The 14,594-nt window shown below is 31.7% G+C and overlaps 1 protein-coding gene across 4 annotated transcripts in view; it reads left to right on the top strand.

Moving 5' to 3' along the window:
- LOC123714674 (poly(rC)-binding protein 3) overlaps nucleotides 1-14,594 on the top strand; it is a 103,888-nt gene that overhangs the window by 37,715 nt on the left and 51,579 nt on the right. The gene's annotated exons all lie outside the window — the stretch shown is intronic.

Raw genomic sequence — 14,594 nt, 5'->3', positions numbered from 1 at the left:
ATTACAAGATTGTATACCTTCAGAATCAATTTTAAAACAAATATAATGAGTCACAGATGACTAAAGATTTTAATTAAAGGGGAGAAGTGTTATAGCAGTGTGACTACCTCATTTTAGCATTTGATTGTTTGAGCTTGGCTCGTTAGTGAGGCCTACCTTTAGGGATCTAGGGACCTTAAGGGGGTTCCATAAGCTTGTCGATTATTGATGGTTACTAGCTCTTGTAATAATGATATTTGTCTTCAATCTTAACCTCATTCATTCAGTGTATAGGTTTGTCTGTATATATAATAAATATTTGATTATTATTAGATCTGGTTGTCCACAGAGAATTCTCTTTGGCTATTAATTGGATTTTATTAGACAAGGCGTACTTACGACGACGAATCGTACCCATTTTCGTCGTATAGGATAATTCATTTTTGTTACCAACTCAGTAAGCCTGTGGATAGCCTGTGCCAAAGCTCCAAAAGGTAGTAAAAGTATCAAAGTTGGTCAACGTAAATAAAATATCACAAATCGTTTAAGAACCAGATGCCAATTTAAAAAAAAATCTCTATGTGGCGTGTAAAATGGAATATTTCAATATAGCAGTCCAAACATCTCACAGTGTTAAATCGTTACCAATTTAATTTTCATAATTCCACGGACTTACGCAAGCATTGAAATTTGTATTACAAAAATAAACCAAGTACAACATAATGTGATAGAAGATTATATTTATTAACCTCCCACAAAAAGAATCTTCGCTCCGGTGCACCCTTTATATCTCAAGCCACATAAAATGCTGATCATAGAATTTCCCCTCTCGAGAACAATATAATAAAGACACGCTTATTCTTATATTTAGGTTATTTCATAAGAATCTTTGACGTAAAAATTAGATATCACTCGGGGATCGCTCTCGCAAAGTTTCCAAACTTTTCCTTTGTTTATTTTTCGCATCAATTATGAAAATTGTTGAGTGAAAAATACCTTTATTATTTGCTGTTGTTTGTATGTAAAGTAATTCCTTATAATGTAGGAGGAAGTTTTTCTGGTCTCATTCTTTGGATCAGTAAACTGACTTTGTTCTACTGACTACGTTATCCTAATATCGAATAAGCAGACATCTGATATTAAACGAATAACATGTAGCTTTTTATTGTTTCTATCGTTTGAATGTTTTTGTACGGAGTAAATCTTTCTTGAATAAACTTGTGAATTGCTTACGAGTCACGTAGGGCCCCCTGAACCCAAAGGTCAAGGGACGCTCTGGCCTTACGCCAAATTACTTGCAAACGCCCAACTGTTCGTATTCTCTGCATACCTGATTGATACTTTGGTTTAATGATTCCATTTAGTACCGACAATGTAAAGGAAAATGATTCAAAATTACAATATTTTCAAGTCTTTACATTCGGCAAAAATGTATTAGGTTCTAGAAAATTATGTCAGTTCACTAAACAAAAAGCATGCCATGGCATGTAAAGCACAGTAAAATCACTTCCGCTGAGACTTTCGTAGTCACAGCTACGGTAACTTATTTAAGCATTTCCCCAACGGTTTCTAACGAAACACAGTAATAGGATAAAATAACCCAACAGATTATGTGAAAAGCTTAGTATGTGTAATAGTCGCTAATTCTAATTAGAGGGCGTAATAGTGTACGTAAGAACGTCCCAAATCCATTCGCAGTAACGAAATGCAGCCACAAATGAAATGGTTTGGGATAATTGTTTGTTTTCAGTATGAAATTAGAGTAGAATTGCGCTGCTCGGTGAATGCGGTTTGTGAACTAACCGAACATTAGGTCTACATAGCCAGCATACGCAATAAGACCCAAATAGTCACCTATAAATCTCCTCTATTAACTTAATCGGCTTAGTCGACCCTGATTGATCGTCCCGACTGAGATAGCGCGGACTAAAAGCCTTTTTTTCTGCTGAACTATAGGGTTACGGACACAGAGTTAACGAGCAAACACAAAACAGAAACAAAAACCTTTTTTCTGTTTTTTGATTCTATAATTTGAAATTTTTTTCGAATAAGTTTTGTAGATATAAATTATATAAACATTGATATCAACTAGCCTATTAAACAAATTGTAGATAAACACCATAATAATTTGTTCAGCGAATACTATGTTGCTATGAGTAAAAAATACTTCAAATGAAGTTCCTGTTCAAATTGTTTTTCCAGTTGTTTGCCGTTTATCGGATGTTGCCACGTTGTTGAAAGTTGAAAACCCGCTTGTTATGTTTATATGAGTAAGCTCACTGAGTTCATTATTCCAGCATTTCGTTTGTGCTTACAACGTTTAATTAGTTATGCCCTTAGGTAAAATATATGAAATATATTTCGCCATCAATATAAACACAATTGATATAAAGAAATAAGCAGCGATTATCGATAACATGCACAAATAAAACGTAATAAAACATCCATCCTATGGAATCACGAACATTTTCACCCACGTCCATAACAAAAATAATCCATATGAATATAAAGCTAGCTTGGATTATATCTTAGTTTCAGCTCGAATCTTCTGTTTCAATCCGGCTTATAAGTTTAATGTACAAATATTTTCATATACAAAAGAGTGAGGAAAATCGCGTTGAAAATTCCCAATATTCAGCTTAGCAGCGGTAAAGTTGGCTCTGAAATAAAAATAGTAAAACCGAAACCGTACTCTGTTCAGACAAGAATACCCGGCAAAATGTACAAGCTACTCGCGGTAATCGGCTGAGCTTAGTATCTCTAATAGCCATTTACGTATTTCTTCTTATTGTGCCTTCCGATCTGTTTAATGTTACTTCAATGACTCCTTAATGGAGTAATAATATTATTTAATACTTATGATATATGTAGTACGTATACGACGATAGACAATAGAGGCGTATTGGGAAATAAGCTTTGTTTAGTTACTCAAGCAATTAAAAAGCGTGAGATGGATAAAAATCTTTTCAATAACAGTTTATCTTTTAGGCAAGAATCTTTTATATACCGTTCTAGACATATTTTCAATAACTGGTATACCAAACATTAATGTACATCAAGTTTTTATTAATATAATCCAGTTGCGCTACAGCCCGACCCGACCCAACCCCAACTAATACAAAATACAAATCCGTTTCCTTCATAATTTATATTTCATAGACAAGTAGGTGATCTGCCGGTACTGATCTCTCTGATGTATCGTAGATTTCAATTTATTTGAGACATGCCGGCTACCTCACGATGTTTGCCTTCACCGTACGAACAAGTTAAATGAGATTGATTAGCACAGAACGACCTCAGAAATGAGAGTCGCACGCTGAAGCCACTTGGCCAATACTTCTCTATCAAGTTTTTAAAACATAGCATTTATATTTTTTTTAAATATTGAGTTAAATATGCAACTAGATAATTTTAACTAAAAATTATATAATCATTTTACGAAAAGAAAAATGAGCGTATAGTAACCTCTATTCTTACTTTCATTTAGATAATGGCTGAACTCTGAATGTTACCGCAAGTAATTAAGATTGATTTGGTCTTCTATTGACATTTAGTTGCCTTTCAGGTACTCCAAATTAAATTACACTCCAACTTGTAACAGTCACTTAAGGCCAATGTGATATGCTTGATACGATGTTGAAAGAACAAAGACATTCTATTATATAAGTGATAACCCCTTGGGACATGTTTGGACTGTAGCGATACCTGAAACTGTTTTGAAATAATTAGTTTAACTTTATTTATTTTATATATTAAAAATTGAACATAATTAAATTAAAAGAAGGGCAACTGGTGAGTAAAGAAAAAAAAATGTATTAAATTACATAAGGTAGGGAAGAAGTGCAAAAATACATATTACATATAGTTACAAAGAAGACACTAAACAGGAACAAAAATTAAACTAAACTGATACTGGATACATGAAAAGTAAAAAGTGCTCATGAATCACGATAATCCAATTCAAGATCAGTCTCACGTCACGTCACTCTTTAATGTATTATTTGTCAAGTTGTAAGTCTAACGGTTAATCGAGCAATTTTCATTGTGAGATTGAGGTAATTTGCGTTATTATCTGTACTAAACTAAGGTGACAGATATGACAGATATTCCATTAGGACGTACTTCAAATAAATTTGCAACATTTAGAATAATCTAAATCTCTAAACACGCAACTTTGGTTTCCGTTCTGAACATAGCTAGGAATAAAATAATCACAAGTTTACTACTATTGACGTCGACGTTTTGATAATACTATCACACGATGAAGAGCAACTCAGTGAAGGTCTGGATGCTGCGTAATTCGTTTGTTTACTGAAATATTCTAAGTTCTACTAAAGCTCGCGGAGCGCTAACCTTAGCTTTCCGTGATAGTTGTGATTCCCATATGTGATATAGATTTTATTTTAGAAATCAGATTATTTTTAATACGTAAATTATTTGATAAAATACCGCCTGAAATGTATCTTATTCACAATTAAATGCAAGACTTATAGATATATATTCAATTTCCATGTTCAAACTGTGAGCAGCCCGATTTCAGATCACCTCTCGGGAATACATGTAATAAGTAATTTCATTTGCTAAATGCAGTTTGCTGTTTGCACGTGTTATTTAATTTATTGGAATTATTGGGAAGTTATATGTACGAGATTTAATAAAAGGTATTTTGTTTGGTATAATAGGTTTTTGTGCCTTTAGTATTGAACGTCATCTCTTCACGTATAAAATCATTTTAATGAACGTCACTTGAACAACCACCTTATTCAGAAAATAATACTGCCTCTTTCTATCACAGTCTAAACAGAATTTGTGAGAAAGGGTTAAAAGAGTACTTTAGTCCTAGATTGAGGTAGAAAAATATATTTATTGCAATAACATCCGCTAAAAGTATCCTTAACAATTTCCTTCAGACAGTCGAGGCTATATCGAAGAGCTATATAAACAATTTTTTTACACATACATATATATATATGACAAAAATATTAGCTATACTGTATACATGTGTATCTAAGAAGGGAGATAAAAACTCATTACAGATCGACAGATCATCAAACATAATCTTCCCGCCATTAATCTGTATTTTTGTTCGTGTAATGACCTCATTTCCGGAAAGCACCGTGTCATGTTTTCCGCCAACAAGATTTACTTAAATAAACTTATCAACGCCTTCTACACGTATTTCAAATTTAAAATGTAAATTAATTTATTTGGTATTTTAAAACTATTTTATGCAATTTACAAAAACCTTGTTTTAGATGATTTTAATATACTTCCACACACGATCGCATTTATTTTAAATAATTCCACATACCATTATCGTAACTAAAAACAAATACAAAAAATTCATCAAATTCGTTCCGTCTAGAAGTTCAGTTACAAACTCGCTCAGACGATTTATAAAAAGATTAACATCAATAGGTTTTTACACAAAATATGTTAATCACTCAATCAAAGAGGTATATTATAATCAATATAATACAACAAGTAAATTCAAATTTCGATAAAGAGCTTTTTATATTTATTTTTAGTCAATTTATAAAGTTCCACGAAAGTAAATTCGTTTCTCAGTATTTGGCAAATTCCCACAAATTTAAACTCTATCAGGACGGAGAGGATTTAACTTCCGTCGTAGCTAAGTAACTGATAACAACGACCGATGTTACATATACTACAAAATAAAGCTAAAGTCTGGGCTAAACCTTGGAAGCCGAATTACACAGTACTATTTTATTAGAATATATTATACATTGTTAAATTTTGTTGTTGCGTGAAGTACTGATTCCCAAAATGGACACATTCATGTATGTATGATTGATATATCACTTTATTCGATAGATAAGTAACGGAGCCTTAACATAAAACCTAAAGTATATTTTTGCAAGAGCAAAATCATAATGTTCATAATCTTATAACAATTTTCAAAATTCGTGGCAATTAAGTTTTCATATTTTGTTTAATAACCGAAGACACTACCACACAGGTACAAAAAGACTTCTTTAAAAATCTTTTTAACACATGTTTTGATTTGAAAAATTAATGTTTGTTTAGGTATTGACAAAGCGTATTTACCCACCCTTCAAATTGAAAAATATCTCCAGCCCGTTTTCTCATTATAAATTAAATATGAACAGATAAACGAGATCGAATATGATAAAATTTTCTCCGTGATGAAAATAAAAGCGTTATAATCAACGTTGATATAGTAATACGTATTTTTTTTTCAATTTAATAACTTTTAAGCGGTTTTGAATATTTTTTTATTTATATACATTATGTTATTCTATTAAATAACCTTTGTGGCTTTGACCACCAGAACATAGGTTTCGTAAAAAATTATAAGTTTAACAATTTAGTTGGGTTAAAAAGACAGAATTTATTTTAATTAGGTATTATGACCCGAGGCTAAGTTGAAAATTATCTTCTTTAAATGACACTGACAATTTTCTTGGCTTTAAAAAAAATCCAAGATCTTGGTAAAATAGAGTTGTGTTGTGTTGATAATTCCTAAATACCAATACTTATAAAATGTAAATATCAGTTTGATATGCTTTTTCAGTATAATTATCATTTAAATATGTCCTCTAATACGATTGTTCAAAATTTTAACACGAGTATTATATAACCAAATTGAATGCGGTTATTGTTTGTGGTATTCGTAACATTATATAATTAATAATAATATTTTTTATATGGTAAGCATAAGTTGCGGTCAATATCAGTATTTGAAACTCAATTGAAACACGACCACAGTTGGAATCGTTGACGCAAAAAAATTATCACAGGACTATACTATAGTTTATTCATTGTCAATTATCCTTAAATGGAAAACTACAGATAAACCAATGTCGCAATAAGAATCCTTCTATGTCATATGTTAAGCTGTCAAAATCAACTCAATTCAGAAGCGTGACATTTTGAAAATGGAATTGAAATAACATTCAATTGTTTCGGTTTTTCGTGCTTTCACGGTGTATGCCTAATAGGAGATTCAGCTTGCCGTCAAAACATCGTCTACGAGTAAGTTTGTGTGACGTGCCCACACGTCATGAGTCTATGTGTGTGTTTATTGATTCATGGCGGTTGAATTTATACCTGCCTCCAAGCTTTAAATCAAAACTGGAGATACATTTTACGTAGCATTTAACTAACTGACTTGGGAATACGTGAGTCACAAGCTGGTTGAACTTATTTTGGAGTAAAGTAAATTTAATGTAACGCTGGTATATTTTTACAATATGTGTACACTAAGGACTCATATTCATTAGGAACCATATTAAAAATCTGCTGTTTAGTTATATTAATTATTTCAATATATTCTTCATTGGACATAAACGCGAATAATATTTACCTACGCAAATCGATAAAATACTTTTATATGTTTAATTATAAAGACGTTACTATACATTTTTATGAAGGTTCTTAATGTCTTCGAAAGATATTAAAACGTTAAGTTCATTTAGGAATAATCTTTGTTACTTATCAATGAAAGGAATCATATAAAAGACAATCTTGGATATCTAGAATATCACGATCTCAGTTTTCCAAGACAAGGCGACAAAGCAATCACAATGTCAAAGTAAATAGTTTAACTGTGTAATTAGTTTGTTCAGTCATTCAAGACGTTCCCTATCACACCATTGAATAATAGTCTCAAGTTATTGAATCAGTCTATATTGTCTTATTTAAGACCCGCTGAAGATCGGATGTCAATGGTGAAATATCTATCAGTTAATAAGATTCAGTAGGTAAGGAAGCGAATTGATGCGAATTCATTTTGTAATCGTTATATCAATTTTAATGGGCATTAATAAATGTTTTGTTTATTTAACTTAAGTAAGTTATTATTTGTTTCTAACGGGCGGAATTTCAAGTATGTAATCATTTATAAATATAACACATTTATTCATTTATAAAAGCTTGCTAATCGGCTGTCATTGGTACAAGAAAAACCAATACACACACACAGATAGAGAAAAAGATTATAAATCAAGAAATTAAATTATGAAAACTAAAGGAAAATCGATTTCAAAGTGTCAGGGGAGTAACTATATCCAGACTTAGCTCTTTTATCAGAATGCTCAATCTGGATATCGGACACAAAAATTTAACTGATACGAAAACTAGATTTCTGAATAATGATGGTTATCTAAATATATCGTGGACACCATGAGAAAAAACAAGTTATAAAACAAATGTTTAGTAACGAGTTTAACAACCAAACTAATCCAGTACCAGGCAATCTGACAAACCAGTTAATGTATCTAAAACATATTAATAACAAAATAATAATTCTTAGAACATAATAGAAATATGAAAAAATATATCATTACAAAATAATATTTCATCTCAATACAAGGGTCCAGTTTTCCCTCTATATTATTCATGACTGGTAACAAATTAGACATTCTCAATGTTGGCTTCATTTTACAAATTCCTCATTCTAGTAAGTTCTCAAGAGTATTAAATTTTCACGAAATTGCTTCCAAACTTTTCCTCTCTCAATACGCTCTGAACTCAATTTCCTAAAGGCATAGTTTGCGTCATGCTGTTAGCTGTTGCGTTTTAATTACCATCACCGGGATACTTTATTTCCCTTCCCGCCTATGCTACATTACAAGTCAATATATGGATTTAATTTCATACTAAGTCTCGAGCCTAAATCTTAATGTTTTGGCTGATCTTGGAGTACAGTCTATTGTTCGTATGCAGCCCTATTCATTCTATTACCTGACAATTAATTAGTGTAATTTATATGCAATTACTCCCTCATTGTATATTATTGATTTAAAAATAATACTTTCGTTACCAAAATTTAAAAATGCTTTTCTATGTGTTCTCTGCTTTTCTAAGTAAAGACGGTTTTAGACGCTTTAGACGGCTATATAGTTATCGTATGGGTTGAATCGTCGGGTATACATCTAAGGTAATATACTTTACTTTGGTTAAATAGTGGAACTCTATACTCCATAGCCAAATATCATCAAATAAAACATTCAATACAGTTCGTAAATATAAAAAAAACTAGCGAAAGTTTTCCCATTGTATGTTGCCACTTAATTGGCGTGTCAGAACTCAGAATTGAAAATGAGGGATCCGTAAACGGACTATTAACCCACGTATAGCCGGTTGACTGCCAGACCTACGAATATAGCCTGCCGGAGTTGGCTTAATAATTCAACATTGCAATGCTTTTACAAAACCTGTCGGCGTCAATCCTAATTTAGCTCTGCAGATCGACTCGCTTTCCGAAAGTGTCCCGAGAAAATTGTAATGGAACTTCTCTGTTACAGTTCAAAATAGTACGTTTTGTTTTATTAAGTTTTGTTAATATTTTCGGAAAGGGTGGAATTATTTTCAATGTTTTTCCTCTCTGTTTTTTGCTTTTGTATTTATCCTGCCAGTTTAGCCTTTTTATATTCATGAGTTATGACTAGAACAAATATTATGATTATGTACGCCGGAGAAATAAATTGGTTTTGGTTTAGTTAAATTAATATGTATATAAAAGATATAACAGGTAGAATGATATTAAACTGTACAGCAACCGGCATTATGGTTGACGCAAACCAATACTTTGGTTGACAGTAGACAGTGGACAGTTAACAGAACTATAGTAATAATATCAATGATCCTAAAATTGAAAAATACAGATAAACTAATTAATGATCGTACTAACAATAGTTATGTCATACGACAAAATTAACGATATTTACAATTGTACCGGCTTATAAAAATCCGTGATATTTAAAAATGGAATAAAATAACCTTAAATTGTTTCGCTTTTCATGCTTTAAAATCCTTTTTTTTTTTAATATCTATAGACCCGAGGGCCCTCAGAAACCCATCGATAAAATTGTCACTTATAAACTAAATCAGTAAATCTGAAAAAAATCTATTATTGGAATCTACAAATCTACTATAATCCACGTATTTGTTCAAGTAAATGGCCACATTATCCTTGGGTGCACAATGGTTGCCTTAATCTACAATATCTATATATATATATTATTAATTATTTAAGGTAAACACATTGCTAAGTTAGGCGAAGATAGTTGAGATTTCAACAAGCCACAGTGAGCTAAATCATAAACTTGGTGCATACTTCACACCTGCCTGTTACAGACTTCATTTACATTACTTGGATATGTGAAAAACTTTTAAAAACTGTTTATGCCAATCATTCGTACTTGTTAGTTTTAAGTGCAGGAAAGTCCTTCCACTGTTTCCTACTTGCTGTATAAAACATTTTTCTGTATAACGCAAGAATTTGACGCAATAATTGGTATACATAATATTAATTTAATACGATTATTTAAATTTGATGGTAACGAGTTTTTTCAAGTTTAGAATAAAATGTAATTTAACACTATTTATTTACATTATTTGATGTTTATATCCAGCCAGGCAAACCAAAGAAACCTAAACAGCATAAATGTCCAATAACGCGTTTAGTCCGAGTGTAATTTCTTTTATATCTGTGACTAATGGCAACGTCTGTAGATCTTATTATTATTCTGCGTTGTTGTAATGCATTTTTAATAACGTTTCCGTATTATTACAGATTATAACGAATAATCGGCGAAACATTTCCCCACCGGATAATTATTGCTAATTAAGTTGTCAACAAACATTTACCGGAATTTGGAATACAAAGGATCGCATCACTGTTTGTCACCACAGATCTGGCATTAATTGCTCAGCATTTTTAGGTAATTATTGTTAAAAGGTTATATTGCTGTCTTAAAAAGGGATATAGGTAATTTGTCCTAAAAGCAAATCGCATTTATATATTTTCAGGTCTCTTCTATCGGCGATTAATATTGCTGGTAGATGTTTATTGTCTTTTATCATGCCAAATTTGACACTAATTGGTGCGCCAAATCTAACTGTCAGAACATACTTTTCTGCCCAAGACTATAAATAGACACCGATAATTTAAAAGATACAGACAATGTAAGAGCCGTGTAAATAGATTATTAGTATGAAAATGTATTAAATTTTTTTAATACAAAAATATCATTCCTTTATAATAGACGGTACTACGAGAGTAGGTACTGTAGTATTGAGGTTGCCCGTAAGGAAAAAGTGATACTTAAGGTGTGCTTGTTAGTGGAAACCCTTATAATTTGAGAACTTTATGTCACCTCTGTGCCCTGTTTTTCAATATTTTTGTAATATTATACGTTTTAACATTTAACTTTACAAAACCAAAGGATGTCTCTTCAACACCAATGGCATATTATGTGGGCTGCTATAATACTTCTTCTATTAGTTTTTTATTAACGACTGGTGTTTAGACTACTGTTTACTGTGCTATTAGGTTGATAGACACCAACCCGAACTGGACAGACGTTAGGCCACAATCCCACCTGTTCTATAGTCAGATGTGGCCTAATGGAGGGCACGCCTGTCAAGGAAATCTCTATATAATTGAACCCCATATTAAACTGTCTAGAGAAGATGGTAGATAGCAAGGAGTTTCACTCCTTTGCTGTTGTTACAAGAAACTATTAAATCGTGCAGTGCGGTACCTGGAGATGTCTACAACGTAGACATGAAACTCCAGGGCTTCTATATGAGCAAAAATAAACTAACCTTAAAATGAGAATTAAATTATTTATGTACTAATTAGTTCATTGACTGGTGAATAAATATATTTATTATAGGGGAATAAATCTTAGGGACCTCAATCATCAGAATCGATCCACATATGTACGCAAAAAATACACGTTGTAAACTCTTACAGGTTTTTAAACCACAAATTAAGATGATGCAAATATTTATTTGTTCCTATACCCTTTAGAAACAATTTTACACGGGTGACAAAGTAGTGTTAGGTCGTTACTAATATGTCAAACCAATGGCCCGCTCGTCACTCTTAGTTGTAAGTAATTGGTGCCATAAACATAACACCTGCAACTGCAAACAATCTATTTTGCGTATACTTTAATGTAAGCACTATTTTCAGACAAGAGCTATTCCTATATGTATAAATCTTTTTATGATATACGAAGCACTCGTTATATATTCTTGATAATTGTATTGATCCTGTTTGAATGCAGTCGAATCTTGTTTAAAATTTGACATACATATAATATCAGTTTACTTAAACATTCAGTGAATAAGTATTAAAACAAAAAGGAATGGATATTTATAGTACTGTAGAGGATGGTGTACTGTTCACCCAGCAGTCTATTCATTGAGCAGTCTAACTACTGACTGGCCGGCCGAAGCCTTCATTGGCTAAGGTCGAGATTTTGTTTATATCTTTAGCGGCCCTAATAGCATCTTCAGCGTAACAGATTGTATGTCTGGCTACAGTCTTTAAATAGGCTTTATGATTTTTTTTATTATACTTTAAATTGCCCGAAACACCTAAACTGTCTCGTAAAACACACAGTTTTTGTATATTTAATAGAGTTGAATATTAATATGAGACCTGTAATATAAGTGACATGTTTGAAGGCCATAAAATTATTTAAGAAAAATATTATGATGTTTAAAAACACCTGAAACTTAAGTAGTTTCCTTAATTGATCATTAGAGTATATTAGCATTGTTGTAAAAGTAAACTATGAAATATTAAAATGTTTTACAGAACATAAGCTGAGCGGCACTCAGTAATAATTTGAGTTAATATTTTCTCAGCCGGAAGTTGAACATAAGGTCCATTATCCTTTGGCGTTAACTTTAACTTAATGTTGTACGACCCTTCACCTAGCGCCATTAATAAAATCAGATTGCGCAATCTAGATTTAACAACACAAATTAAAAATCAATATGTCTGCTATCGAGAGATTCATTCGTTTGATTTTTATTGCGATGTAATGTATATTCCCTATGGCTATTCATTTATTATAATCTATACTTTATGATGAAGCATTATCATGTTTTATGTGAATATTCAGGCTTAATTCAAAGGTTTTCAAAAATACCTTCGTATTTTTGAAAATTTTGATGCCCTACTGTAACTACTTTAAGACTAGGTTGATAAATTGCTGCGTCTTATCTGTTGATTTATTATTAGTTTAAACCATGAATATTGCCGTAAATATTATTGTTATGCAGAAATCGAAACCAACATTGGAGGTGATAATTCTTTCTTAAATTTATTCACGAATACATAATTTAAAATGTTTATAGCACCGTATATTGCAAACGAAAAAATGTAGTCAAAACGGTCTCTTTTGTCAGAAATCTTTTGTGTGGAGTAATTGGCTCTTAATTAATATAAAAAGTAGCTACACTACGTCAATTCGCGATTCGAGTTTCATTGTTGGAATTAACATTATGTAGGTATTTGTAAATGTGCATTGAATACTATTATTTTAATATAGCGAGAAAAAAGTACACCCACATTTCACCTTAACAAATGTAGTGGTTGTTTGCAGCTATGATTTCTACGATAAAATACAGAATGCATTCTTACCATGAATAAAATGTAAGCATAATGTAACAATAAATTACTCTATGGAATATTATGGCTACACGAATATCGAATCAGGAAATTGGTTTGTATTACAAATGGATGGGGGATCAAACTAGCTTACCAGTCATTGCAGCAGATTGAGACCCAGTGGGTGCGTTGCTGCGCTTTGAGGGAGGGATTTCTCAGATATGACTCGTCAATGACATTTGAACGGAATATAAAATGCTTAATATGCAAAAATCGTCCACCATAACCGTAAAATCAATCAAATGAAAAAAGTATACCTACGATCGATTACGAAATCGGTATTGACACCGGTATTGTTTGTTTTATAGGTATATACTGAAACACATACCTAAATACCTTCCACATAAATTGTACTATAAGGCAACTTAAAACATTAATTTAACTTTTACTAAGATCTGACGGCTAATACTTTTTAACCTACACTAAAAGTAAACTCAGTAAAATTAGACCTTTAATCGTTTTTTTTTAATAAATATGACGTATTTGTTGAAGTTGTGATAATATTCAGGATTAATTCAACATTTGCCGTTTGAAGGCCTAATTCAAACTTTTATTTATATAAAACATGATTATCAATAGCCATAGGAAAAATAAACAAGAAAACAGATTAAAGACAAAACATTGAAAAATGAGTGACATTTATTTGAATTAGATGAATCGTCCATTTCTTCTTTAATAAAACTCATATTGTCTTGATTATTTGTTATGTAAGACGTCGGTCGTATAAAGGACTTGTTTACAAAATACAATCAAGAAGAATTGTTCAAATATTAATTTCGCGAGGAATGTAGACGAGGATCAAAAGCATCGTTACCTCTAAAATTTCCTGTCAGTATAGCACAATATACTGTATATTACCTAACGATAGAATTCAGGCTCACAACATTAAAAAAAAACATTTTTCGCTTGTAAATTTACTAAAAACAATATGAACCACAAAATGATTGATGTGATTGAACACAATATCATGACGCATCATGTCGCGTGTCAATTGTTTGACTACAGATGCTGTTGACCAATCAGAATCAAACGGAACGCGATATCGTTTCCACTTTCGTTTGACATTCTCACACCTGGCATTTCGCTTGATATCAAGCATGGTCACGCGTGGAAACATTTATATGACCTAAAACAATATTAATTTTAAATTTAAATGTCA

Source organism: Pieris brassicae, chromosome 1 (assembly GCF_905147105.1).
Source record: "Pieris brassicae chromosome 1, ilPieBrab1.1, whole genome shotgun sequence".
Lineage (NCBI taxonomy): Eukaryota > Metazoa > Arthropoda > Insecta > Lepidoptera > Pieridae > Pieris > Pieris brassicae.
The sequence above is the reverse complement of the archived record's forward strand: the minus strand, read 5'-3'. Positions and strand labels throughout refer to the sequence as shown.